This window comes from Oncorhynchus gorbuscha, linkage group LG09 (assembly GCF_021184085.1).
Source record: "Oncorhynchus gorbuscha isolate QuinsamMale2020 ecotype Even-year linkage group LG09, OgorEven_v1.0, whole genome shotgun sequence".
In the NCBI taxonomy this organism is placed as follows: Eukaryota; Metazoa; Chordata; class Actinopteri; order Salmoniformes; family Salmonidae; genus Oncorhynchus; species Oncorhynchus gorbuscha.
In genome coordinates this window covers 20632949-20650497 of record NC_060181.1, presented here as the reverse complement: position 1 = coordinate 20650497, position 17549 = coordinate 20632949, and the positions used below count along the sequence as shown (strand labels likewise).

The following is a 17549-nucleotide window of genomic DNA, read 5'->3' as shown; positions in this document are numbered from 1 at the left end:
AGAAATTACCAGGTAATTAACAACTTAGGTGTCACGCCCTGGCCATAGAGAGGCTTTTATTCTCTATTTTGGTTAGGCCAGGGTGTGGCTTGGGGTGGGCATTCTATGTTCCTATTTCTATGTTTTTGTATTTCTTTGTTTTTAGCCAGGTATGGTTCTCAATCAGGGACAGCTGTCTATCGTTGTCTCTGATTGAGAACCATGCTTAGGTAGCTCTTGCCCACATGGGTTTTGTGTGTAGTTGTTTTCTGTTTTGCGTCTGCACCAGACAGAACTGTTTCGGTTTCATTTCGTTCTCTTGTTGTTTTTGTCATTCAGTGTTCTGTTCTATTAAAATATGACGAACACTTACCACGCAGCATTTTGGTCCTCTTCTCCTTCCACCAACGAGAATCGTTACAGAAACACCCACCAAAAAAGGACCAAGCAGCGTGGTAACCTGGAGCAGAGGGTTCTGGACTCCTGGACTTGGGAGGAGATTTTGGAGGGCAAGGGACCCTGGGCACAGGCTGGGGAATATCGCCGCCCCAAGAAAGAACTGGAGGCAGCGAAAGCTGAGCGGCGGCGATATGAGGAGGTAGCGCGGCAGCGTGACAGGCACGAGAGGCAGCCCCAAAAGTTTTTGGGGATGGAGGCACACGGGGAGTGTGGCAGAGTCAGGTTGGAGACCTGAGCCCAGTCCTCGTGCTTACCGAAGGCAGCGTTGTACTGGTCAGGCGCCGTGTTATGCGGGGGAGCGCATGGTGTCGCCGGTACACGCTCATAGCCCAGAGCGCTATAGGCCAGCCCCTCGCAAGTGCCATGCGAGAGTGGGCGTCCAGTCAGGGCGTGTTGTGCCGACTCAGCGTGTCTGGTCTCCGGTATGCCGTTTCTGCCCAGGATATCCTGCGCCGGCTCTGCGTACTGTGTCTCCGGGGCGCTGGGAGGGTGCAGTGCGTCCTATGCCCGTGCTCCGCCCGTGCCGGGCGATTGTGGGCATTGATCCTAAGGGAGATGTGCGAGTAGTATGCACCAGATCTCCAGTGCTCACCCACAGCTCAGTTCAACCTGTGCTTGCACTCTGGATGGTCCGGGCTAAAGTGGTCATCCAGCCTGGATGAGTGGTGCCAAGGCTGCGCACCAGTGCTTCCCCACAGCCGGTCCATCCGGTGCCTCCTCCTCGCACCAGGCCTCCTGTAGGTCTCCCCAGCCTGGTGGGTCCTGTGGCAGCCCCACGCACCAGGCTGTCTCTCCGTCTCCTCCATCCAGGGTCTCCCTCCAGCCCGGAGCTGCCAGAGTCTCCCTCCAGCCCGGAGCTGCCAGTCTCCCTCCAGCCCGGAGCTGCCAGAGACACCCTTCACTCCAGAGCTGCCAGACATGCAGCCCCTCAGTCCAGAGGCGCCCCTCATTCCAGTGGCGCCCTCTACGAGGGTCTTCAGTCCGGGGCCCACTGCGAGGGTCCACACCCGAGCCGCCGCCATAAGAAGGCCCACCCGGACCCTCCCCTTTAAAGTCAGATTTTGGAGGGGTGGGGGGCTACTGTTACACCCTGGCCATAGAGAGGCTTTAATTCTCTATTTTGGTTAGGCCAGGGTGTGACTAGGGTGGGAATTCTATGTTCCTATTTCTATGTTTTTGTATTTCTTTGTTTTTGGCCAGGTATGGTTCTCAATCAGGGACAGCTGTCTATCGTTGTCTCTGATTGAGAACCATGCTTAGGTAGCTCTTGCCCACATGGGTTTTGTGTGTAGTTGTTTTCTGTTTTGCGTCTGCACCAGACAGAACTGTTTCGGTTTTATTTCGTTCTCTTGTTGTTTTTGTCATTCAGTGTTCTGTTCTATTAAAATATGACGAACACTTACCACGCCGCATTTTGGTCCTCCTCTCCTTCCACCAACGAGAATCGTTACATTAGGACAAAACAACTGTTTCCATACATTATAGAAATGTATAAAAGTGCTTCAGAAATAACTGAACCTAATAATAATTTTCAGGAGTGTCTCTTCTATAGCCATGATATCAATGCAGTACCACATCTGCACAGGTCCCAGACTTGCCCTTAGCCCCTATTCTCTGCTGTCTGCTCCCCTAACAGCCAGGGAGAACATCTGGAGTAATGTCGGTCATTCATCACCCAGGCATTTCCTGGACAGAGGGCCCGGTGCGGGGCGGTGAGGGGCGGACAGCTCTGTGGTGTGAGCACATTAAACATGGGTGACACACAATTCTAGAATACAGCCTACAGACAGACAACACACAGCTAAGGAACATGTCTCATAACTGATGTCAACACACCCTGAGGGGAGAACTCTCCTTCTTTGTCACCTGGTTAGGGTAGGTCAATGGCGACTGGATTTCACAGTCACACAAACACCAACCAGTCATTTAGAGAAAATATTTCCTCAGTGTGGAAAACTATAGCTCATGTTCACAATGCTGTTGTGGCCATGTGGTCATATTTTAGGGTTAATGGTTCATTTGAACACTATGCTATTATTCTGGTCACAGTCAAATTCTCCATTTATCCCTTGCACTCTGTTAATCCAATTCGCGCCGCAAATTGTTGGCCAAGCACCGCGATTTTGGCCGAGAGTTCAGCTCGCAAGCCTCTGCGGTATCGGGTCACATATCCACAGCCATTGGAGGCTTGGGAGTATATAATAATAATAATAATAATATATGCCATTTAGCAGACGCTTTTATCCAAAGCGACTTACAGTCATGTGTGCATACATTCTACGTATGGGTGGTCCCGGGGATTGAACCCACTACCCTGGCGTTACAAGCGCCATGCTCTACCAACTGAGCTACAGAAGGACCAAAAGTAATTAGGCAGAAGTCCCGGCTTAACGCTCATTCACTGGTCTGACTGTCCGTCAATTTGTGGTCGGAATGGTACCTGTTCGTCACAGCCTCAAATGCCGCTTAGCACTGTAAAGCTGAGAGTCTCCTACAGGAAGTAGCCCCATCATCGTACAAAGGGTTTTATATCGAGTTTAATTTTAAAAAACGTGAACATTATTTGTAGATGTGAAACAAAATCACTGTTTTCATCACAGACGGACAATATTAATATGAAATGAAAGGCGAGTTCCTAATGAGTTCAGGAAGCCAAGCTAGAGCTCTGTCAGGCTTAAGAGAGTTTTAATCAAGATATAACTTTTCTCTAACAGGTGAAATCTTAGTGAGTAATTTTATCATTTGATTTCTACTATATTTCTAAAGCATATCAATTATTTCAAGCGCTATTTAGCAAATATTTTTTAATTGGAACTACATTGTATATGATATTTTATATTTTTATCATATTTGTACTACTATACATCCTCAAACATGAATACAACAATTTGATTACAGTTTTTACCGGTAATGTGTGATTTTAATCTTTCCTGGAGAATGCAGCATTACTAGTTATTGTTTGTGGCCATCATGAAACCAATTACTTTTGTGTATGTCTATTTACTTTTGGGTATGTCTAATTACTTTTGTGTATGTCTATTTACTTTTGGGTATGTCTAATTACTTTTGGGTATGTCTAATTACTTTTGGGTATGTCTAATTACTTTTGGGTATGTCTAATTACTTTTGTGTATGTCTATTTACTTTTGGGTATGTCTAATTACTTTTGGGTATGTCTAATTACTTTTGGGTATGTCTAATTACTTTTGGGTATGTCTATTTATTTTGGGTATGTCTAATTACTTTTGGGTATGTTTATTTACTTTTGGGTATGTCTAATTACTTTTGGGTATGTCTAATTACTTATGTCTAATTACTTTTGGGTATGTCTAATTACTTTTGGGTATGTCTATTTACATTTGGGTATGTCTATTTACTTTTGGGTATGTCTATTTACTTTTGGGTATGTCTAATTACTTTTGGGTATGTCTAATTACTTTTGGGTATGTCTAATTACTTTTGGGTATGTCTAATTACTTTTGGGTATGTCCATTTACTTTTGGGTATGTCTATTTACTTTTGGGTATGTCTAATTACTTTTGGGTATGTCTAATTACTTTTGGGTATGTCTAATTACTTTTGGGTATGTCTATTTACTTTTGGGTATGTCTAATTACTTTTGGGTATGTCTAATTAATTTTGGGTATGTCTAATTACTTTTGGGTATGTCTAATTACTTTTGGGTATGTCTATTTACTTTTGGGTATGTCTAATTACTTTTGGGTATGCCTAATTACTTTTGGGTATGTCTAATTACTTTTGGGTATGTCTAATTACTTTTGGGTATGTCTAATTACTTTTGGGTATGTCTATTTACTTTTGGGTAGGTCTAATTACTTTTGGGTATGTCTATTTACTTTTGGGTATGTCTAATTACTTTTGGGTATGTCTATTTACTTTTGGGTATGTCTAATTACTTTTGGGTATGTCTATTTACTTTTGGGTATGTCTAATTACTTTTGGGTATGTCTAATTACTTTTGGGTATGTCTAATTACTTTTGTGTATGTCTATTTAGGCATCTAAAATGTGCCATTCAAGTGGTAGATAGAGATGACCTCCTCATACTAGGTAAACAAAGCCTACAACAGATTACTCTTCCGCTAGTCTAGTTCTGATGTTCCTGCCACCGTTGTGCATTCTATCCTAGGTAGGACAGACAAAATCCTGTAAAACAGAGCAGGGCCGGGCTGTGATTGTGATGTTAGATCCACCTGAGTGGCATGGCTATGGCTGGCATGGGGGACTCTGTGGGCACACAGAGAGAGACTAGAGACAGAGTGTGGCACAGTGTCCCAGCAGCCCAGGGATACTGTCCACTCACATCAATCTGTGTTGAGAAAAACAGCCTCCCAGGAATACTTCTTCCCTGCTTTCTGGTCAGAATTGGCTGTTCTGCCATCTCCTCTCTCTCCACTATATCCTCTCTCTGTTATATCCTCTACTCTCCTCTCTCTCCACTATATCCTCTCTGTCCACTATATCCTCTCTCTGTTATATCCTCTACTCTCCTCTCTCTCCACTATATCCTCTCTGTCCACTATATCCTCTCTCTGTTATATCCTCTACTCTCCTCTCTCTCCACTATATCCTCTCTGTCCACTATATCCTCTCTCTGTTATATCCTCTACTCTACTCTCTCTCCACTATATCCTCTCTGTCCACGATATCCTCTCTCTGTTATATCCTCTACTCTCCTCTCTCTCCACTATATCCTCTCTGTCCACTATATCCTCTCTCTGTTATATCCTCTACTCTCCTCTCTCTCCACTATATCCTCTCTGTCCACTATATCCTCTCTCTGTTATATCCTCTACTCTACTCTCTCTCCACTATATCCTCTCTGTCCACTATATCCTCTCTCTGTTATGTCCTCTACTCTCCTCTCTCTCCACTATATCCTCTCTGTCCACTATATCCTCTCTCTGTTATGTCCTCTACTCTCCTCTCTCTCCACTATATCCTCTCTGTCCACTATATCCTCTCTCTGTTATGTCCTCTACTCTACTCTCTCTCCACTATATCCTCTCTCTGTTATATCCTCTACTCTACTCTCTCTCCACTATATCCTCTCTCTGTTATATCCTCTACTCTACTCTCTCTCCACTATATCCTCTCTCTGTTATATCCTCTACTCTCTCTCCACTATATCCTCTCTCTGTTATATCCTCTACTCTACTCTCTCTCCACTATATCCTCTCTCTGTTATATCCTCTCCTCTCCTCTTCTGTCTGTTAAACCCTCTCCTCTCTCTGCTATAACCTCCACATCTCTCTTCTCTCTGTTAAATCCTCTCCTCTCTCTGTTGTAACCTCTCCACATTTCTCTTTTCTCTGTTAAATCCTCTCCTCTCTCTGCTATAACCTCTCCACATCTCTATTTTCTCTGTTAAATCCTCTCCTCTCTCTGCTATAACCTCTCCACATCTCTCTTCTCTCTGTTAAATCCTCTCCTCTCCTCTCTCTCTGCTATAACCTCTCCACATCTCTCTTCTCTCTGTTAAATCATCTCCTCTCTCTGCTATCATCTCTCTTCTCTCTGTTAAATCATCTCCTCTCTCTGCTATAACCTCTCCACATCTCTCTTCTCTCTATTAAATCCTCTCCTCTCTCTGCTATATCCTTTCCTCTCCCCTCTCTGTTATATTACTCCTCTCCTCTCTCTGCTATATATATTTTCTTCTCTTTTCTCTCTGCTATAGCTTCTCTTATCTTCTATTATCCCTCTCCTCTCCTCTCCTCTCCTCTCCTCTCCTCTCCTCTCCTCTCCTCTCCTCTCCTCCTCTCCTCTCCTCTCCTCTCCTCTCCTCTCCTCTCCTCTCCTCTCCTCTCCTCTCTGCTATATCCTCTTTGCTATATCCTCTTCTCTCTCCGTTATGTCCTCTCATCTCCTCTCCTTTCTCTGCTATATCTTCTCCTCTCTCTGCTATATTATCTTATCTACTCTCTCTGTCAAATACTATCCTCTCCCCTCTGCTATATCCTCCTGTCTCTCTGTTATATCCTCTCCTCTCCTCTCTATCGTCTCCTCTCCTCTTCTCATACTCTCCTTTCTCTGCTATATCCTCTCCTCTTCTCCCTCTGATATATACTCTCATCTCCTCTCATCTCTCTGCTATCTCTGATATATACTCTCATCTCCTCTCCTCTCTCTGCTATCTCTGCTATATACTCTCATCTCCTCTCATCTCTCTGCTATCTCTGATATATACTCTCATCTCCTCTCCTTTCTCTGCTATCTCTGATATATACTCTCATCTCCTCTCATCTCTCTGCTATCTCTGATATATACTCTCATCTCCTCTCCTCTCTCTGCTATCTCTGCTATATACTCTCATCTCCTCTCCTCTCCTCTCTCTGCTATATACCCTCATCTCATCTCCTCTCTCTGCTATATCCTCTCCTCTCTCTGCTATGTCTTCTACTGTTATATCCTCACCAATCCGCTTCACTCCTCTTCTTTCTATAACCTCTCCTCTCTCCTCTCCTCTCTATGCTATATCCTCTGCAATCCTCTTTCCTTCTTTCTGCCTATACTGGTTCATCAGTCTTCTCCAAAGTCTCATTTTTGGATCAGTCTTTGTAATATAATTTATTGTATTTGCTGATGTAGCACGTAGCCTAGCAGAAATATATTCTGGCCAAACACAACCACATAAAAGAGAGCAGTAGTGGAGAGAGAACATTATGCAAAAGCATTGTGGCTCTCCATGATAGAGGTCCTTTTTATATGGAGGGCGGCTGCTCCACATTGATTGTGAGCAGGTACAATACCACCAATAGGGACACAGATTCATCAACCATCTAGCCGCCTATTGAAACCAGAGTGGGCAAGCTAACAATGACCAACCATACAATCATCAATCACTCGAAGAGTGAAACGTACCACCCGCTGCTACTAACCAGGTGGCCGACACTGACTCACATTGCACAATACCTCATTTTGTCAACAACAAAAAATGATAAGTAAAACATATACAGTACCAGTCAAACGTTTGGACACACCTACTCATTCCAGGTTTTTCCTTTTTTGTACTATTATCTACGGTGTAGAATAATAGTGAAGAAATCAAAACTATGAAATAACACATATGGAATCATGTAGTAACCAAAAAAGTGTTAAACATATCAACATGTATTTTATATTTGCGATTCTGCAAAGTAGCCACCCTTTGCCTTGATTCAACTTTTGCAGACTCTTGGCATTCTCTCAACCAGCTTCATGAGGTAGTCACCTGGAATGCATTTCAATTAACAGGTGTGCCTTGTTAAATGTTAATTTGTGGAATTTCTTTCCATCTTAATGCGTTTGAGCCAATCGGTTGTGTTGTGACAAGGTAGGGGTGGTATACAAAAGATAGACCTATTTGGTAAAAGACCAAGTCCATATCATGGCAAGAACAGTTCAAATAAGCAAAGAGAAACAACAGTCCATCATTACTTTAAGACATGAAGGTCAGTCAATGCGGAAAATGTCAAGAACCATCAAGCACTATGGTGAAACTGACTCTCATGAGGACCCACACAGGAAAGCAAAATCCAGACCATCTGGTTTACGCTTAGTGGGACTGTCATTTGTTTTTCAACAGGAAAATGATCCAACACACCTCCAGGCTGTGTAAGGGCTATTTGACCAAGGAGAGTGATGGAGTGCTGCATCAGATGACCTGGCCTCCACAATCACCCGACCTCAACCCAAATGGTTTGGGATGAGTTGGACCGCATAGTGAAGGAAAAGTAGCCAGCAAGTGCTCAGCATAAGCGGGAACTCCTTCAAGACTGTTGGAAAAGCATTCCAGGTTAATCTGATTGAGGAATGCCAAGAGTGAGCAAAGCTATCATCAAGGCAAAGGGTGGCTACTTTAAAGAATCTAAAATCTAAAATATATTTTGATTTGTTTTACACTTTTTCGGTTACTTCATGATTCCATATGTGTCAATTCATAGTTTTCATGTCTTCACTATTATTCTATAATGTAGAAAATATTAAAAATAAAGAAAAACCCTTGAATGAGTAGGTGTATCCAAACTTTTGACTGGTACTGTATACACTGAGTGTACAAAACAATAAGGACACCTGCTCTTTTCATGACATAGTGTCATGCCCTGGCCATAGAGAGGCTATTATTCTCTATTTTGGTTAGGCCAGGGTGTGACTAGGGTGGGCATTCTATGTTCATTTTCTATGTTTTGTATTTCTTTGTTGTTTTAGCCGGGTGTGGTTCTCAATCAGAGGCAGCTGTCTATCGTTGTCTCTGATTGAGAACCATACTTAGGTAGCTTTTTCCCACATGGGTTTTGTGGGTATTTGATTTCTGTATTGTGTCTTTTTGCACCTGACAGGACTGTTTCGGTTTTCGTTCATTCTCTTTGTTATTTTTGTTATTTCAGTGTTCAGTTAATAAAGATCATGAACACATACCATGCTGCACCTTGGTCCTCTCCTGCCAACAGCCGATACAGTACTACCCACCACCAAAGGACCAAGCAGTGTGGAAGAGAGGACTGGACATGGGAGGACATCCTGGCTGGAAGGGATCGCCTCCCATGGGAACAGGTGGAGGCAGCCAGGAGAGAGGAGGCAGTAGGAGAGGGGAACCAGTGGTATGAAGGAACACGGCTGGCAAGGAAGCCCGAGAGGCAGCCCCAAAAATGTTTTGGGGGGGGCACACAGGGAGTGTGGCAGAGTCAGGTTGGAGACCTGAGCCCACTCCCCGTGCTTACCGTGTCGAGCATGGGATTGGTCAGGCCCCGTGCTATGGGGTGATGCGCACTGTGTCTCGGCCGAGTATTCACATGCCGGTGTGCTTGGTGCCAGCGTCCCGCATTTGGCGGGTAGAAGCTGGCATCCAGCCAGAACGGGTGGGGCCAGCTCTGCGCTCGAGACCGCCAGTGCGCCTCCATGGCCCAGTGTGTCCAGTGCCTCGGCCAAGGAGGAGGCCGCCTGTATGTCTTTCCAGCCTGGTGAGTCCTGTGCCTGTCTCCTGTCCGGAGCTGCCAGAGTGGCCCTCCTGTCCGGAGCTGCCAGAGTGGCCCTCCTGTCCGGAGCTGCCAGAGTGGCCCTCCTGTCCGGAGCTGCCAGAGTGGCCCTCCTGTCCGGAGCTGCCAGAGTGGCCCTCCTGTCCGGAGCTGCCAGAGTGGCTAGGCCAGGGTATGACTAGGGTGGGCATTCTATGTTCATTTTCTATGTTTTGTATTTCTTTGTTGTTTGGCCGGGTGTGGATCTCAATCAGAGGCAGCTGCCTAACGTTGTCTCTGAGAACCATACTTAGGTAGCTTTTTCCCACATGGGTTTTGTGGGTAGTTGATTTCTGTTTTGTCTTTCTGTACCTGACAGGACTGTTTCGGTTTTCGTTCATTGTTTTTTATTTCAGTGTTCAGTTAATAAAGATCATGAACACATACCACGCTGCACCTTGGTTCTCTCCTTCCAACAGCCATTACACAGACTGACCAGGTGTTATTGATGTCACTTGTTGAATCCACTTCAAATCAGTGTAGATGAAGGGGAGGAAACAGGTTAAAGAAGGATCTTTAAGCCTTGAGACAATTGAGATATGGTGTATGTGTGCCATTCAGAGGGTGAATGGGCTAGTCAAAAAATGTGTGCCTTTGAACGGAGTATGGTAGTAGGTGCCAGGCACACCGGTTTGTGTCAAGAACTGCAACACTGCTGGGTTTTTCCTGCTCAACAGTTTCCTGTGTGTATCAAGAATGGCTCACCACCCAAAAGACATCTAGCCAACTTGACAAAACTGTGGGAAGCATTGGCGTCAACATGGGCCAGCATCCCTGTGGAACGCTTTCGACTCCTTATAGAGTAAGAGGGCAGAAATTCCCTATAGTGCACTACTTTTGACAAGGGCCTATAGCCCCATAATGCACTGTAATGTATAGGTTCCCTTTTCATGACTTTGAATAGCCACAGTATCAAATGAATTACTTATGGGCTCTAGTGCCATAGCCTAAGATATTCAAGAGAATGTGTGACCCCAAGAGATGTGACTTCTCTTTCCTGATCTGCACCTAGGAGGGCTGGGATTGGTGGAATGTGGCGGCTGGGGAACCAGGCGATCGGACAATACTGTCTCGTTTGAGGAACTGACATCTGACACCTCGTTGTCATAGCTACTGGAGAGACACAGCGACCGAGAGAGAGACAGACGTCGAGAAAAAGACAGACAGAGAAAGAAAGAGAGCGCGCTACTAGACTTAATATTTTTCCTGCAAAGGTCAATTAATTTGTGTACAAGACCGAGCAAGCAGGCAAAGAGAAACACATTTTCCTTAAAAGAGGAGAGGGAGAGCAGTGGCTACCAGTGTGTCTGAGAGTGTATTTGCAGACTGTGTCTGGCTGATGGAATCTCGTGGAGATGCGTTGGTGGAATTGTGAAGCAGGGTGTCATGAGGCAGTTCATCAGAAAAGCTTTTAAATAAAACAGACCAGGACCTAAAAATAAGACGGCTCATTACACAAGAAGCCAGCGTCTGCGTTTGGGCCAGCTATCCAGACACTGAGACAAAAACCGAACGCTAAGGATGGAAGAAGTAGCCTATAGCAAATACTTTTTTCCTTCCCAACTTTGTCTCTCTTTAAACTTAAAACAAAATGGCCGGTGCTGTAGGAGTTGAGGTTTTTGCATCATCCTATCGCCATCTTTGTATAAGCCAACAATCTTTGTTGTTGCATTCAGAGTGGTTAGAATTCCAAGGCAGCCTTAAGTAGGCCACCGAAGTCTTTCAGAGCAACTCATCCCAGTACTGCATAAAAAATGCATATTCACCCTTCTACATACTGCATGTTGGGCTGGTTAAAGTATGTGTTTAGTTCTTCTTATAGCATCACCACAGCCACAGTGCATGTAAACAAATGTCATAGAAGATGGCTTCCCATGTGCACTGGTAACTACATTCATGCCTGTCTTTTAGTGTAATATTTTGGCGCTCTTCATCGTATTAAGTAATAATGTGCAAAAATCCTTTTGGCAAACTACAAAAGTACATGACATGTTATGGTAGAGGGAAGCAATAGACAGAGTAAGAAAATATATGAATTGCTGCTTCCCCAGTAGGGTAGGAGATCTACAAAGATATATCAAATTTATTTGATTAATTAGAATGTATGTTTTTGCACAATATTCCAAATGGCTGTATCGCAAGAACCACGTTTTTTGTCTTTGTGTGCGTTTGTCCGCTTGTTCTCATGTTGTCGTTTTGGTCGTGTCTCCTTCTGTGCTGTGTGCACCTTCCCATTTACACCAGAGATCTGTACATAATGACAAGGTGCTCATGTCTCTGCCCTAACAAGGGGAATCGTTGTCTCAAAGGTGGGAAGGCATGCGACAAGCTTATGTCCAAAATAAGTCCATTGAAATACATTGGGCTTATTTTGGACAGATTTTGGCGACAGTGAAACGTCTCACTTCGCCTCTTCCTCTCTGTTTAAACACACACACCAAGCCCCTCCCCCTGCCACTCACAACAACAAAGATGAGAGATCATGTCTTCCTCCCGGTTCAAATACACACACCAAGCCCCTCCCCCTGCCACTCACAACAACAGAGATGAGAGATCACGTCTTCCTCTCTGACAAGCGGTTTCAACTCGAGATTTGTATTTGAGACTCGGTCCAACAGAATGGGTCATATGGACCCTGAAACACATTGACACATTATTTTACTGTAATAGAGAAGTTAACCGATTACAAATACTAACATAACCTTTCTAACGACACCCTTTTAAATTTGAAAAAAGAAAAAATGTAGAAAAAAATGTAGAAAGTATTTTTAGGCCCAGCCTTAAATGGAGTGTCTAATTGTTGGAATAGGAAATTGCAGAGAGAGACCGGCAGGTAGGATAAGCTTTGATAGACATGAAGGCACTTACTTAGCAATCAAGAAATGGTGCAGTGGGTCTAATTGTGTCAATGGGTCTGAAATTAGGCCACTATTGACCATACCACCGTAAGTCCCTAAAATTAACTGCTTTGCACTTGAATCATTTGAATCATGTAAATGTGTGTTTCGGTTGTTGGTTGGGATGTCACAGCAATCAACGTCACACTTTGTGATCCACTTGGGTCCCACAATTTTGTTTGAATGGATTAGGGATCCCTACAATTCAAATCTTGACCTTTTCTTCACTCTTCCCCTTTAATCAGGGACGGATTTAGATCTGGGACAGCAGGTGGATGCAATTAATGATCAAGTAGAAGAGACAATCAGCAGTAGTCTGCACCTCGTAGGGTACGATTTGAATAGACCTGACTTTGATGCTTCACGAGTCATTATATGTGTTCCAGGCATCGTGGGTCACACTAATTATGAGCACTCGCTGCATTGGCTACGGAGTTCATTCCACAAATGAATAATTGAATAGATTACTATAATAGCCCCCATCCAATATGAAACTCGGACTTCTATTATGACCATAGATATGATGGGGACTCCCTCTGTGGGTGACACCAAGTGACAGGTACAGCCAGTGACAAGCAATGACCACAGCTATCTATCATGGAGGTCTAGTTGTCTGGTTACACACATTAATACTTTAGCAGAGTCACGGTTAGTGAGTTGAGGTTGCATCATCCGCAAACAAAAGCTCATATTCAATGAAGCACATCCCATTTCATAATGCTATACAATACAGCCTCAGCCCTGTTACTTCTCTACTGTATTCCCAGTGGAAAAATACTTTACCACACCAGCATATTGGAGGATTTGGTTCCTACCTCGGTTCAGTACTATTCCAATTTCCTCCCCAAAATAATGTATCATCAAACTGACAGTATTAACTCAAATTTTGGGTGTTAAACTCTAGAGGGGGCAAAGACGCATTTCTAATGCCACTGGCTTAATACCTGTAGCTGCCTGCCAGCCTGCCTGATTAAAAATATGAAAATCAGTCAGGCACTCTCTGGGACAGACCTCAAGGCCCCCACCGCGCCTACCTCAGCTAAATCACTCAACCTGACCTTGTCTGCGTCCCAATTTTCGAAGTATCTCCCAAATGTTGCACTTGCACACTCCCCATCAAGGACTTAAAAGATTTGCATTGGTTTAATTTATTTATTTTACCTTTATTTAACCAGGCAATGAGAACACATTCTTATTTTCAATGACAGCTTGGGAACTGCCTGTTCAGGGGCAGAATGACAGATTTGTACCTTGTCAGCCTGTTCAGGGGCAGAATGACAGATTTGTACCTTGTCAGCTCGGGGGTTTGAACTTGCAACCTTCTGGTTACTAGTCTAACGCTCTAACCACTAGGCTACCCTGCCACCCCACAGCATTAAGCATAGGCTAGACAGAGTTTCTACCACTGTTTAATCCATTGTTTTGGTTGGAAGAAGAATCTGGACACAACCTCTGAAGTACTGAACAATGTTTCAGGACTGAAATGTCTTTGTTGCTGTCCAGTGATGGTATCAGTATCAGTGGCTGAGCTAAATCACTGATAGAACAGTGTGTATAATGTGATATTGATTCATGTTACAGAACAACACAATACAGAGCTGTTTCAGGAATATAACCCAATATGTGGATTGAAATCCTGAAACTGCATCCCATCCTCCAAAAAATCTAAAAAGATTGCCAACGGTCGAGTATCCTTGCCTGAAAACTTGAGTTAACCTCCCAAGTTAATAACTAGTCTTCTGTTCAGAGCTAAAACAGTCCAATTACTAGTCTTCTGTTCAGAGCTAAAACAGTCCAATTACTAGTCTTCTGTTCAGAGCTAAAACAGTCTAATAACTAGTCTTCTGTTCAGAGCTAAAACAGTCTAATAACTAGTCTTCTGTTCAGAGCTAAAACAGTCTAATAATTAGTCTTCTGTTCAGAGCTAAAACAGTCCAATTACTAGTCTTCTGTTCAGAGCTAAAACAGTCTAATAACTAGTCTTCTGTTCAGAGCTAAAACAGTCTAATAACTAGTATTCTGTTCAGAGCTAAAACAGTCCAATTACTAGTCTTCTGTTCAGAGCTAAAACAGTCTAATAACTAGTATTCTGTTCAGAGCTAAAACAGTCTAATAACTAGTATTCTGTTCAGAGCTAAAACAGTCTAATAACTAGTATTCTGTTCAGAGCTAAAACAGTCTAATAACTAGTATTCTGTTCAGAGCTAAAACAGTCTAATAACTAGTATTCTGTTCAGAGCTAAAACAGTCTAATAACTAGTATTCTGTTCAGAGAGCTAAAACAGTCTAATAACTAGCCCTCTATTCAGAGAGCTAAAACAGTCTAATAACTAGCCCTCTATTCAGAGAGCTAAAACAGTCTAATTTCTAGTCTTCTGTTCAGAGCTAAAACAGTCTAATTTCTAGTCTTCTGTTCAGAGCTAAAACAGTCTAATAACTAGTCTTCTGTTCAGAGCTAAAACAGTCTAATAACTAGTATTCTGTTCAGAGCTAAAACAGTCTAATAACTAGTATTCTGTTCAGAGCTAAAACAGTCTAATAACTAGTATTCTGTTCAGAGAGCTAAAACAGTCTAATAACTAGCCCTCTATTCAGAGAGCTAAAACAGTCTAATAACTAGCCCTCTATTCAGAGAGCTAAAACAGTCTAATAACTAGCCCTCTATTCAGAGAGCTAAAACAGTCTAATAACTAGCCCTCTATTCAGAGAGCTAAAACAGTCTAATAACTAGCCCTCTATTCAGAGAGCTAAAACAGTCTAATAACTAGCCCTCTATTCAGAGAGCTAAAACAGTCTAATAACTAGCCCTCTATTCAGAGAGCTAAAACAGTCTAATTTCTAGTCTTCTGTTCAGAGCTAAAACAGTCTAATAACTAGCCCTCTATTCAGAGAGCTAAAACAGTCTAATAACTAGCCCTCTATTCAGAGAGCTAAAACAGTCTAATAACTAGCCCTCTATTCAGAGAGCTAAAACAGTCTAATAACTAGCCCTCTATTCAGAGAGCTAAAACAGTCTAATAACTAGCCCTCTATTCAGAGAGCTAAAACAGTCTAATTTCTAGCCCTCTATTCAGAGAGCTAAAACAGTCTAATAACTAGCCCTCTATTCAGAGAGCTAAAACAGTCTAATTTCTAGCCCTCTATTCAGAGAGCTAAAACAGTCTAATAACTAGCCCTCTATTCAGAGAGCTAAAACAGTCTAATTTCTAGTCTTCTGTTCAGAGCTAAAACAGTCTAATAACTAGCCCTCTATTCAGAGAGCTAAAACAGTCTAATAACTAGCCCTCTATTCAGAGAGCTAAAACAGTCTAATAACTAGCCCTCTATTCAGAGAGCTAAAACAGTCTAATAACTAGCCCTCTATTCAGAGAGCTAAAACAGTCTAATTTCTAGTCTTCTGTTCAGAGCTAAAACAGTCTAATAACTAGCCCTCTATTCAGAGAGCTAAAACAGTCTAATAACTAGCCCTCTATTCAGAGAGCTAAAACAGTCTAATAACTAGCCCTCTATTCAGAGAGCTAAAACAGTCTAATAACTAGCCCTCTATTCAGAGAGCTAAAACAGTCTAATAACTAGCCCTCTATTCAGAGAGCTAAAACAGTCTAATTTCTAGTCTTCTGTTCAGAGCTAAAACAGTCTAATAACTAGCCCTCTATTCAGAGAGCTAAAACAGTCTAATAACTAGCCCTCTATTCAGAGAGCTAAAACAGTCTAATAACTAGCCCTCTATTCAGAGAGCTAAAACAGTCTAATAACTAGCCCTCTATTCAGAGAGCTAAAACAGTCTAATAACTAGCCCTCTATTCAGAGAGCTAAAACAGTCTAATAACTAGCCCTCTATTCAGAGAGCTAAAACAGTCTAATTTCTAGTCTTCTGTTCAGAGCTAAAACAGTCTAATAACTAGCCCTCTATTCAGAGAGCTAAAACAGTCTAATAACTAGCCCTCTATTCAGAGAGCTAAAACAGTCTAATAACTAGCCCTCTATTCAGAGAGCTAAAACAGTCTAATAACTAGCCCTCTATTCAGAGAGCTAAAACAGTCTAATTTCTAGTCTTCTGTTCAGAGCTAAAACAGTCTAATAACTAGCCCTCTATTCAGAGAGCTAAAACAGTCTAATAACTAGCCCTCTATTCAGAGAGCTAAAACAGTCTAATAACTAGCCCTCTATTCAGAGAGCTAAAACAGTCTAATAACTAGCCCTCTATTCAGAGAGCTAAAACAGTCTAATAACTAGCCCTCTATTCAGAGAGCTAAAACAGTCTAATTTCTAGTCTTCTGTTCAGAGCTAAAACAGTCTAATAACTAGCCCTCTATTCAGAGAGCTAAAACAGTCTAATAACTAGCCCTCTATTCAGAGAGCTAAAACAGTCTAATAACTAGCCCTCTATTCAGAGAGCTAAAACAGTCTAATAACTAGCCCTCTATTCAGAGAGCTAAAACAGTCTAATAACTAGCCCTCTATTCAGAGAGCTAAAACAGTCTAATAACTAGCCCTCTATTCCAGTCTAATTCAGAGAGCTAAAACAGTCTAATAACTAGTCTTCTATTCAGAGCTAAAACAGTCTAATAACTAGCCCTCTATTCAGAGAGCTAAAACAGTCTAATAACTAGCCCTCTATTCAGAGAGCTAAAACAGTCTAATAACTAGAGCTAAAACAGTCTAATAACTAGCCCTCTATTCAGAGAGCTAAAACAGTCTAATAACTAGCCCTCTATTCAGAGAGCTAAAACAGTCTAATAACTAGCCCTCTATTCAGAGAGCTAAAACAGTCTAATAACTAGCCCTCTATTCAGAGAGCTAAAACAGTCTAATAACTAGCCCTCTATTCAGAGAGCTAAAACAGTCTAATAACTAGCCCTCTATTCAGAGAGCTAAAACAGTCTAATAACTAGCCCTCTATTCAGAGAGCTAAAACAGTCTAATAACTAGCCCTCTATTCAGAGAGCTAAAACAGTCTAATAACTAGCCCTCTATTCAGAGAGCTAAAACAGTCTAATAACTAGCCCTCTATTCAGAGAGCTAAAACAGTCTAATAACTAGCCCTCTATTCAGAGAGCTAAAACAGTCTAATAACTAGCCCTCTATTCAGAGAGCTAAAACAGTCTAATAACTAGCCCTCTATTCAGAGAGCTAAAACAGTCTAATAACTAGCCCTCTATTCAGAGAGCTAAAACAGTCTAATAACTAGCCCTCTA

At 42.6% G+C, this 17549-nt stretch overlaps 1 protein-coding gene across 1 annotated transcript in view; it reads right to left on the bottom strand.

Moving 5' to 3' along the window:
• The window catches only part of gabbr2 (gamma-aminobutyric acid (GABA) B receptor, 2), a 443839-nt gene that overhangs the window by 351626 nt on the left and 74664 nt on the right, over nucleotides 1–17549 (bottom strand). The gene's annotated exons all lie outside the window — the stretch shown is intronic.